Source organism: Sciurus vulgaris (assembly GCF_902686455.1).
Source record: "Sciurus vulgaris genome assembly, chromosome: 12".
Classification (NCBI taxonomy): domain Eukaryota; kingdom Metazoa; phylum Chordata; class Mammalia; order Rodentia; family Sciuridae; genus Sciurus; species Sciurus vulgaris.
Window position 1 is genome coordinate 50,399,797 of NC_136473.1, and position 12,758 is coordinate 50,412,554.

At 33.9% G+C, this 12,758-nt stretch overlaps 1 protein-coding gene across 1 annotated transcript in view; it reads left to right on the forward strand.

Annotated features, from left to right (window-relative positions):
• LOC306641943 (uncharacterized protein) overlaps positions 1–12,758 on the forward strand; it is a gene marked incomplete at its 5' end in the record, with an annotated part of 437,033 nt that overhangs the window by 249,179 nt on the left and 175,096 nt on the right. The gene's annotated exons all lie outside the window — the stretch shown is intronic.

Consider the following 12,758-nt stretch of genomic DNA (forward strand, 5'->3'; position numbering starts at 1 on the left):
ACATACAGAGCTACTTGGGTGCTGGGGTTTGAAGTGTTAATGATTATTGTCTGGTAAAGTTGTGTAATTTTAGTTCATAGCTATTTCTTGTACATTTTTCTATTTTAAATTTCTCATAATGAGTATATATAGTTTTTCCAGAGCCAATAATACTATTCCAGTGTATATTGTATCATTTTAATTAGTAAAGTACTTGCCAAACTCCTGAAAGATAATCTTTTCCCTTGCCCATTATTCTTTGTAATGTAAAAGAGATAGAGTTGATGATGTCCATTATTTTAAGCAGTGCTCTTTCATCAGGAGCATGAATGGATTGTAGTTTAACAGTTAGCAGAGTAAAGGATGCAGTTGGAGATTGAATGTTACATGTGAGTGGCAGGGAAGATACCTGTGTCTGTGTTTGTGTTCTGAAAGGTGCTTTTGTAATGCACAAAGGAGTGAGAATGAAGGAAAGTGAAAGTGTTGACGAGTGTTTTTTCTTTTCTGAAATTCCAATGATGCTGACATCCTTTTCTGAGCAAATAGCACTTGTATTAAGAGCAGAGGAAAGAAGAATAGAGAAAATGGGCTAAAATAAACCAGCTTAGAAGACAGGGTGGCAATTTACCAATATTATGAAATTTATTTTTCCTTCTCTCACTATACTTTTATGAGAATCAGTTCAGTGAAAAAGACGTAAAATATTGCTCAATAGGAGCAGATAAATCTTATTTATACCTATACAGCTAAAATGAAGATTTTTGAATGCAGACTAATATTTCTAGTAAGAAGAAAGCCTGTTCTGTAAAATTTATATCTATGTATTAAAACTAGTATATATAGAACAAATGTAAATTACATTGGGATTTTCTGACAGTAAAAGAAGATAAAAGTAGAGGCTAACCAGAAACAATATACATCAAATTAATAATCTAGAATTATTCATACATTTAGAAACTGTGACCTGCTTGTGAGAAATGGTAGTATTCATAGAATTAATATCTCCTGTTTTTCTCTACTTCTCTGGTAGTTCCTCTCTATATGTAGATGATTCAGAATTCCAATATCATTAAACTTTATTTTGATAACAGTGTATGCTAGTTTGGGTCTTAAATGTCTCCCAAAGGCCCATCTGTATGCTAAAGGCCTGCTCATCCACCATGACACTATTGGGGGTGGAACACTTAAGAGGTGGAGCATAGTGGGAGAAAGTTAGGTCAGTGAGGGCGGACCCTTGAAGGGGATATTGGATTTCCATTCCTTCCTCCTCTCATTGCTCTCCAGCCCATCATGAGATGACCACAGTGAGGTGAGAGACTTTGCTGCAGCACCTACTCCCAGTTCATCATGTTTTGCCTCCTCTCAGTCACAAAAGCAAGAGTCATCCAACTGTAGACTGAAACACCAGTAACTGTGAGTCAAAATAAATCTTTGGTCCTTATAAGCTGATTATCTCAGGTCTTTTGTCAGTGATGGAAAGCTAACTAACAATGTGCTTTTGAAAAAATAGTAACTTTTGTTCTTTCATTAATAAAAAAAAGAAACAAAAACTTTACTTACTTCCTCTTGACTTATGGTACAGTGGCAGTATAAATATGGGATGCTGAAATATTTCTGCTTTTAAAACAGTTGTTTTTGCTCAATGTTGTAGAGATGGGAAAATTGGAGAGGGTTATCTACTCCCTCATATAGTACTTTCTTTGTGAGAAACTGAGGCAAGATATTCCTGTGCTTTGTAAAAATAATAGTTACAAATTCCTCCTAGAACTTAGATACAAATTACTCTGCAGACATTGGACTGTAACAAACAACACTTCCCTTTTTTTTTTGGGTACTATGAAGTTTATGGCAAAGTTTTGGGGTCATCTGTGCTGTTGACAAATATTTCACAGCTCTTAGAGGAAAAAAAGAAGTTTTGAGTTTAATACTTGCTAATTTCTGAGTTGCAAACTATTGTACCTTGGCTGATTTCAGTCTATCCACATAACATCACAAGAAGTGAAGTTGAAGAAGTGTGTACAGTTAGCGTTTGTAAGCTGGTATGTAGCAGCTCCATTATATTTATGACTTAATCATGTGCCTTTCATCCATTTTCCTGTTCCCAAACTTTTTGTCTCCACCCCACTTGTTCACCACAATTTTTGCGAATGTTACCCTGTTTGGTTGTCACATGTTTAAGATAGCTGAAATTCCCTGGAATAAGAAAAAAAATTTTAAAAAAACATTAACTGATTAGTAGAAGGCTCCATTTAATAAATGATTTCTGGGGCTCTTGTCCCACCTGTCTTTGGTTTCCTTGGCAGTAACCACTAGAAGATATTAGTTCCCATGAAGGATTTCCTACTCCTTTTGTTCAGCTTTTTCTTCAGAAAAGAATAATGCAATATTTTAAGTAAGTATATTGCTTTACAATTTATCATGTTACTATGGGCATTAGCTTGTCTATTGCCCTAAAGCCCAGTGAGTTAGAAAGGGAAGATTCTACCATCCCCAATTTTTAGATGATGACCCCAAAGACTAAAAACATAAATCTTATAAGTAGTAGATTCTCTCACCCTGCTTTTTTGCTATCAAGACCCTAAAGAAGAAAGTATAATTCCTATTACTCTTCTTCAGGAGATTAGAGTATATTAGATATTGTTTTAGGATATGGTAATTAGTCCTTGCATGTGAGAACATTATTGCTGCTAAATTTTAAGCATTACTATGATTTTGAATCCTGAAGATAATAATAATGTACCTTCATCTTCATCTCCTATGTATATATTTGCTTTTAAATTATGAAATAATGAAATGGATGATAATTGTAGAGATTCTGTTCTATTGCAGGACAATTTTTCAAGAAAATGACTGCCACTATGGTTGAATACCAGATTTGAGTATCTGATAGCTATCTTCTAAGGGGCTGTTAAGTTCTGCATAATTTATTTAAGCTGTGAAATCTATAGATGTGAGGTGGTAAATGCCTTGCATTAGACAGCATTCAGAAATAACCTCTCAAGTTAGTTCCATCTTAACAGGAACCAAATCCTAGTACTCTCTAGAAGGTCCAGTGAGGAATTTTGTGCAGCAGCAATCTACTTTCTTTCTTCCAGACTACCATGGCTTACTGGTTAGAGAGGTACTCTGATGGTGAGCTGCAGAATTGCATTTACAAGCGTTTTTACAGCTCTAATATTGATGCTCTGGTAGTGTCCAAACTGCTCCCCACCCCACCCCCACCGCCCCGCCTTGCATTAAAATACCCTACAAGACCCTGCACTGTTGGGAAGCAGTGACACCTTATTTAACAGCAGCTAATCAATATAAAACAAGCCTCCCCTTTGTTACAGCAGTGCTATTGATAGACTGCTCCTCCCTTTTAATTTTTTATTATTTTGCATTGATTTCTGAAACTCAATTCTGTATCTTATTTTTCTTCCATCAGTAACTGTGAACTGAGCCCTATCTAACTAGAAATCTAACATCCTTTTTCAATCACAAATCACCCAACTTAATTAAGGAACAATTCGTTGAGGGTTTTAAAAAAAATCATTCAACTCTGCTCTAATCAAATTTAATGTGAAATACATTAAGCGCAAGATTTTGGGGAGCTTGCATGTAGAAAATTCTGAAAAGACAAGATTATTGCTGTTGTACATGGTTTTAGGGAGTAAGCTGTCAAATTTTCCCCTTTAGCCTAGCGAATATAGGGGGAAATTCAGACATATACCTACCATTGACACTAATAGGGATTTGTCTTCTAAAGCCTGCTGTATCAATAGGAGAAGAGCCTTAGATTTCTTTTTTCCTTTCTTCCTTCCTTTTTTTCTTTTTAAATCTGAGCTGTATTGTCTAGAATAAAAAATTAGTGCCAGCCACATTGTCATTGTTGCTCTTGAGTGCTAACCCCTAATGTGCCAAACATAGGTTAATCTTATTATACATGTAGACAGAGAAAGTAATTCAGTTGTGGGTATGTATTCACGTGCATGTACATTTGTCCAGTTGTTTGCATTGGACTGAAAATAAGCAAAGACATGCTGGCTGATCTCTTATCACATCTTAATTATCCTTTTTGACCTATCACAAAGCATTAACAATAAAATGAAGTTTGGTTTCTTGATGATTCATAAAAGTAGATTTTTTTGGTTAGTTCTGCTCAACAATAGGCCTTTGTTTAATATGTGTTTGCTGTTAGAAAAGAAATACAAAGTCTTTGCAAAAATATATATATAAAGTACATGAGTAGAATGAAATACTAATTGTCCCTACTCCTACTTGTCACATAACTGTTGAATTGTTAAAATCTTGGTTTGCACAGCCTCAAAATCATTGTCTATTATTTATCCCCGTAAATAATTAGCCCACCTTATTTGGGGTAAAAATTATACAGAATATTATGTTAAATCCTTACATAATTTGTACAAATTAACAGAGACTAGGTCATAAATTATTTTAGCAGTTTTATTTTTTTAACCATTATTTTAAAAGTTACTTTGGCAAGGCATCCAACATCAACATTGAATATATGTTTGCTATAAACATAAAATTATAGTTCATTTGCTAAGTGACAGAGTGTTGTGTGTTATTTTAAAATTAATATTTATTATCAGGGTCAAAATTTCAAAACCTAATTATTAATACAAATAATAAAATAAACCATAAATGCAAGTGGGAACTCTGGATAAATTGGAAGCAAGAAACCACAGGACCAGTAGCAAAAAGGGCTTCTGGAATCAGGTCAGCTGAAGCTGACAAATCAAAATAACCTATAAAAGAAAAGGCACTTAGAAAGGGAAAAGACTGCAGATTTCCAGCTACACCTGATGATTTTTCCATTCTAATTTTCATCCAACAGTACTCAACATGGATTAGGCACTAATAATATGCCCAGCATCAGCAGTGGCTGCCAGAAAACTGAGAGCCAAATTTAGAGCCATTCCTAGAAAATACTTAGCATCTGCCTTTTAAATTTCATATTGATTCCATTTTTTGTACTCATTCTTGCATTTTCTTCTTAGTTTTTCTTTTTTTAAAATTAACAATATCTTCTACATCATATTAAGTCACGTCTGGGATATGAAACACAAGATATATTAGCTAAGCTAGAAACTGAGAGGAATAACGTATAGAGTGAGAGATGGTTTCTGATCTTAAAGAAATTACAGTTTGGAATTACAAGCCGCTAGTGGAATTTCACAAAAAGAGGTAAAACAGTTGGAGTCATGGCTTAATAATGCACTGTGTCTAGCCTGCCTAGGTCACCTAAAGTTACCTAATTGTAATCATTGCTAATGAGCCATTTTGGACATTGAATAAGTGATTTGATTTGGTTGTTTGGTTTCCATTTCTGGAAAAGGTTTAACATATTTAACTACTTACTTAAATAATTTGGACAAAGTTTCTATTTTTTAATTGAGAGACCAGCACCTCTGAAAATGTAAAGCAATTAGAATTTCAGCACTAACATGTACAGAATCATCAAATTAATCAGCAAGATCTTACAGCCAGATTAAAATTACCTGAGTAGGATTCTTGAATTTAGAACATTAAAAAACTAAATTAGTTGAGAGTCATAACTCTTAAATGAGAAATTTTATCTTAGAAACAGATGTAATTAATGATTACCTGTATTAGATGAATATGGTTGTTTATACCTTCTCATTAGGCAATGGGAAAACTTTTCTAGTTGCTTGAATCTAAACTAGTTCTAATTGCATGAGGTAATTTTAACATAGCTTAATCCTTTTTGGAGTTGTCTTTACCTTGAGATTCATGTTTTTCCCCTGCTGGCTGAAGCAGGAGTGACTTCTTGAAGGAAAACAAAATTGTTTGTTTGAACTTTTTTTTTTTTTTTTTTTTTTTTAATATTGAAAGTCTAACAAAAATGAGGCAAAATATACAAAATTTAAATGCTTACATATACTCTTGGAATTATCACCCAGATCAGTATAGAAAATATTGCCAACATTCCAGAAAGCCCTTTTTGTGCTCCTTTTCAGCAACAATGCGAAAATGATGTGTTATTCTGATTTTTTCACACTACAGAATAGTTATGTCGTTGTTTAAATTCATGTCAGTGGTGTCACATAAAGTATATTTTGTCTTATTTTGCTTAACATAATTTTGTGAGATTGATCCATGTTGTGTCTATCTATTGTTCATTCCCCTTCCTGTGTAGTAATCTTATATATGACAATTTTTTCAAGCTGCAAAATTTTCATTCATTGTGCTGTTGGTAAACATTTGGGTTCTCTTAAGTTTTGAGCTATTATGAATAAAGTTGCCATGCAGTCCTCATCTAGTATAGTTTCTGGGCAGTGAGCATAGGCAACTGGTAATGTTGTGAAACTACTGAGAGAAGATAGCCTGTTGATCCATGCCTTTTCATTCACATAATAGTGAACTGGAAAGAAGTTCACTCCTTTAAAATAATGAGGACACAAATTTATCTATCAGAGCAAGTTTACATTTCTGTGTGCCTGTTTCGTTAGCACATCCCAGGTCTGTCTTTTTGTCTTCGTCATCCTTGGTTCCTGTAGGGATTGCCTGGTAAGCTGTAGTTAGTGTATTTCTGAGCCAATAATGCCAATGCAGTGGTGTTTCTTTAGCATTATAGATTTCTTCTGGTATCTACTTTTCATCAGCTATAACTTTGGCAAACTTATCAGTGGATTTCTCTGCTGCTTCATACCCAGAAGATGCTTTATCATCACAAGTCTTTAAAAATCATGTCTTGTCTTAAACTTCTTTGCAACAACTTCTTTGTTGACTAATTAGTTTTCTTCAATTTTCAGTTCATTGTGATCTTTGATCATCAACATGCCATTAATTGGCATGAGTTCACTACAACATTGATAGATCCATTCTATAATAAAACAATTGAAGATATTCATTTTTAGCTTTATTTAGTGATTTTCTATTTTTTTATCAACTTCTGTTCATCATTTTTAACATTCAATAACCAACAATGTGTCAGTCTTTTTCTTTAGGTTTTATATGGTGGTCATTTCAATACCATACTCTTCCGTAAGATGTTTCACACTCACGCTGCTACCAATTACTCTGAGTTTGTTTTTTTGTGCTCTGAATATAAATATTTTATCTTTTCTTTATTACTTTTACCCCTCGGAGTACCTGCAGACTTTTTGGACATTTTCAACAACAAAAGAATCACAGTTATGCACATGGACTTGACTCCACAGCCTCTTATTTCCATTGACACATATAATTTACCTATGTTATATTTTATTACCTTTTGTGGGTGTGCTTACGTGGGGTATATGGGTGTGCATGAAAAAGATGCAACAGATCATAGGAGCTAGGAGAGTTTGTTTTTTTGTTTTTGTTTTTGTTTTTTTTAACTGTGGCAACAATCAAAATCCTATTTGTCATGCACCTGTGTGATGGCTGTGACATGTCCTGTGAAGTCAGGTGTGAAGTTTTCCACTTGTGGCATTATACTGATGTTCACCAAGTTTTGGATTTTAGATTTTCAGATTAAGGATGATCAACCTATATTCATTTACTCCTGTTCCTTCTCTTACTGATAAAACTTATATGACTGAGGTTATGCAAGTTAATGTGGTTTTATGACTGGAAAGTTGAGGTTCTAGGATTAAAATTTAGGCCTTCTTTCTCTTACTCCATTTTGATCATTTGCACATGATATTCCACCCTAGTGATTCTGAAAGTCCCAGGCATTCATCATGCCCTAGGCATGATATGATTTCTTCCATTTCTATGTTTGCTGTATGCACTGTATTGAACCATAAGTTACTTTGGCAATAAGAAAACTATGATCTTATTCTATACCCTGTCTTATGGGGCCAACCCCATAAGAAAAATAATCAAACATTTGTTTAATTGCATTTCATAATATATTTAGACGATGACTACGTTTACCAAAAACATGATGAACAACAGAAGTGAACTTGAAACTGAGAAATTAACCTGAGTGTCCAAAAAATCTTGGAAGCAGTAAAAACACTAACCTAGCAAAATATGGAAAATATGCTTTTACAAACCCTTGAACTTTACTCCAGAATTTGGTCATCATTATTTTTGTACATTGTACACTATCTTGGGGACACTAGGTTGTCACAACCAGACCAACAGGAGAGTTTGTTGAATGTATAAATAATAGCTCCATAACACTGTGATCATTTATGAGGCTCATTATGTTTCATTTCTTCTTTAATGGCAAGTTCCTACATAGGCAGAGGAATCCTGCTTGATTTACTACTTATCAGGAATAAATTACAGTTTAGAACTTGGATTTTTCATGGTTTTCTTTGTGTCAGCATAAATAAACTTAGCTAATAGGGCGATTTTCCTTTGCGTATTACACTGACTGTGAATAAAAGACTTCCTGGCTTGTGAGAAAATATTGGTAAGAGGAGAGAACTGAGTCCTTTTACCTGAAAGTGTTTCTAATGTTGAGGACCTTGGGAAATAGATGTCAACTACTGCAAGTTATCAGCATTTCTTAACATTTCAAGTTTGTGTCTTTTATTTTCCAACAACTAAAAATGTTATATTTGTAGAAGCCATTAGCTGGGGACCAGGAATTGTTCTCGATGAATTATGTAGGCAGAGGTGTCTGCTCATCCTTGGAGCTGCCCAGCATCATCATCACCATGTATTGGAATCTAGAATGAGGACTTTACAAGATTGGAGGGATGATTCACAATTTTAAAGTTACTGAAAGAGAAAGTGAAATGTCATTTCTAGGTCTTTATTCGGAGTGATTTCTTTGCTCCAACGCCTTCATTTCATTGGCAGAAACAGCTTTTCTGTATTAGTTAACATTCAAGGAATAGTTTCAAGTTTTACAACTGCAAAAGGGACATTATTTTTATCTGTGTGCTGGAGGTTATTTTGAGTCTGAATACAAGGGCCTGATTCAAAAAAATCTCAGCCTGAGTTTCCCAGTAGGATGCTCAAGTCATGGAAATTCACCAGAGGAGAGCATGTGGGTTTCTATGATACTGAACCAGGGCTGAATTTCCATTTAATCATTCTCAAAAAATCAAAAGACACTTTGGGATTAAATGACCAACCTTTTAACAAGGAATTCCTCAGCTAGAATGACCAATTAGCATTTAAACTGCGAGAGTGGGTTATGTAAGAGGAAATGAGAAACTAAAACAACAACAACAAACTTTCTTTATTAGCTAAAAAAACGAAACAAGAAGCCTGGAGTTATCATAAAACAAACATTTTCTTCTAGGATAGGAAAGATTCCACAGGGATCTTATTCCAAGAATAAAAAGAACTCAAATTATTTACCTAATCTCAAGTTTGAGCTTTAATTAACAGAACATACAGAAGTGATTAATATTTGAAGCCTACTAATTTTTCACATCATATTTAATGAATTCAAAAGCTTGGTTTCTGTGACTTAAAGTTCATTGTTTAAAAACAAATTTATGTAATTTTATGTATTGGAAGAATAATAAATTCTAATTTGAAATGGACCAGATTCAGTCTTATGCAGTTTTCTTCAACCTTTGGCTTATCTAAACCTGCATCCCAGTCTTCAACGTGCACCTCAGGGGTTTAGAGACCAGATGGAGTAAGAAGTTGGCTTAGGAAGAAAACACATTTCTGGTATGATTGCACATGAAGGAAAAGTAAAACTTCCAGAAATGTAATTTGAAAATAGCTTTTAGACAGTAATTTATTATCTTACTTCATGTATCATCCACTTTTAGATTTAGCTTTCACCAGACTCATTTTGTAAATTGTTTCTCCACCAAAACTTAATAATATTGTTATTATGTATGCTTATATGCATAGTTTAGTAGAATAGTAAGTAATTTAGATGATGATCATCAGTGTTGTACTTTGCAATGAACTTCTTGTCTTCTCAGTCCCTCACTATGGTGTCCCCAATAAATTTCATGACATGGACTTTTCTCATAGTAGGTTAAGACCAGCAGTTGAGGACTGATGGGGATCAGGCACATTCTTCTTGTGGCAGAGTAAGAAGTGTAGAAATTTGATTAAGATCTAAAATGCAGGATCTTTTCATTGGTAGAGCAGATGATTACCTAAAATCATAAAAATTATGAAAATCCATGCTTTTCCTCACCTACCTCACCATGGCCCAACATGCCAAGATCTTTCATCGTGGAATGAGTCAGAATTTTGCCACAAATAATCATTTTGGTTTATGTGGATCTTCATATTCCAAAAATGGACAAGATTATTTTGTTTGCTTTATGTAAAAATGAATATAAATAAAGGTAAACAGATGTGCACATGTATTAACATTATTAGTTAATTCAGGCTACTCAGACAACTGGAAATATGAAAATATTATAAAGTATCACTGTAACATAAACATTAGTTATAACCACATTAATAGATTGACTATCGTTTCAATATATTGTGAATACTTGTGTATATATAAATACATACATAATATATACATACATATACTAAATATACTTAATGAATCATGAATTATTTTAATTTTTATATTTAATAAATTATGAATTATACTGTACATGCCATTTGGAATTTTTTATTCATCGAGGCATTATCATTATTCTTTTTCTTTAAATTTTGATTTGTTCTTTTTAGTTATACATGACAGTAGAATCTAGTTTGATATATTTATACAACATGAAATATATCTTATTCTAATTAGGAGACCAGTCTTGTGGAGGTACACAATCTTGAGATTTGCTGTAGTGTATTCATATATATAAATAGGGAAGTTATGTCAGATTCATTCTACTGTCTTTCCTATTCTTATACCCCCTCCCTTCCCTTCATTCCCCTTTGTCCACTGAACTTCAGTTTTATCCCTGCCTTGTTGTGAGTTAGCATCTTATATCAGAAAGACCATGAGATCTTTACTTTGGGGGGATTGTCTGATTTTACTCAGCAAGATAGTCTCCAGATCCATCCATTTACCAGCAAATGTCATAAAATATTCTTTTATATGGCAGAGTAATATTCCCTTGGGAATCTGTAACACAATTTCTATATTCATTCATCTGCTGAAGGGCACGTAGGTTGGTTCCACAGCTTAGCTGTTATGCATTGAACTGCTATCAATATTGATATGACTGTCACTATAGTATGCTGATATTATCTTCTTTGGATATACACCAAGGAGTGGGACAATTGGGTGAAATGGTGGTTCCATTCCTACTGTTTCCAGGGTGGTTTCCCAATTTGCAATCCTGCCAGCAATGTTTGAGTGTATCCCATTGTTGCCAGTACTTATTGATACTGGTTTTCTTGAAAGTTGCCATTGTCACTGGTATGAGGTGAAATGTCAGTGTACTTTTAATTCAGATTTCTCTAATTGCTAGAGATGTTAAACATGTTTTCATATATTTATTGACCATTTGCATTTCTTCTTTTGGGACGTATCTGCTTAGTTCTATGCCCATTTATTGATTAGGTTATTAGGTTGTGTGTGTGTGTGTGTTAAGCTTTTTGAGTGCTTTGTATATCCTGGAAATTAACACCTTATCTGAGGTGCAAGTGGCAAAGATTAAATTCATTCTGTAGGCTCTCACTTCACACTCTTGATGGTTTTCTTTGCTGTAAAGAAGCTTTTTAATTTGATACTATCCCATTTATTGATTTTTTAAAAAATTTTACTTCTTGGCTTTTGGTGTCTTGTTGAGAAATTCAGTTCCAAAGCCAACACGTGGGAGCGTTGGGCCTTCATTTTCTTCTAGTAGTTGAAGGTTTTCTGGCCTAATACCTATGCCTTGAGTTGAGTTTTGTGCAGGGTGAGACATAAGGGTTAAATTTCATTCTGCTATGTGTGGATTTCCAATTTGACCAGCACCATTTTTTTTTTTTTCCAGTTTGACCAGCACCATTTTTGTTGAAGTGGCTGTCTTTTCTCCAGCGTATGCTTTTGGTGCATTTGTTTAGTATGAGACAGCTGTTTATGTGGGTTTGTCTCTCTGTCTTCACTTCTGTTCCATTGGTCTTTATGTCTGTTTCGTTGCCAACACCATGCTCTTTTTGCTCCCATAACTCTGTAGTGTTATTTAAAGTCTGGTATTATGATCCTCCTACTTTACTTTTCTTGGTAAGTATTGATTCGTCCATTCTAGACCTCTTGGTTTTCCAAATGAATTTCATGACTGCCTTTTCTATTTCTATGAAGAACATCATTGGAATTTTAAGAGGAATTGCATTAAATTTCTATAGTGCTTTTGGTAGTATGTCTATTTTGAAAATATTAATAATTCTGCCTGTTTATGAACATGGGTGATCTTTCCATCTTCTAAGGTCCTCTTCAGTTGGTTTCTTTAGTGTTCTGTGGTTTCTATTATAGAGGTCTTTCACAAATTTTGTTAGATTGACTCCCAGGTATATTATTTGAGGCTATTGTTAAGTGAAATGGTTTTCCTAGTTTCTCTGATTCATCATTGGAGTATAGAAACAATTGATTTATGGCTATTTTATATCCTTCTACTTTGCTGAATTCATTCATGAGTTATAGAAGTTTCTTCTGGTGGAGTCTTTTTGGTATTCTAAACATAGGATCATGTCATTGGCAAATAGATAGTTTAAGTTCTTTTTTTCCTCTTCTTATCCCTTTAATTTTTAAATTTCGCCTAATTGCTCTGACTAGAGTTTCAAGGACTATGTTGAATAGAGTGATAAAAGGTCATCCCTATCTTGTTCTAGTTCTTACAGGGAATGCTCTCAGTGTTTCCCCACTTAGAATGATTTTGGCTTTGGTTTTCTCATATATAGATTTGCAGTGTTGAGGTATGTTCCTTCTATCCCTATTTTTTCTTGTGTTTTAAACA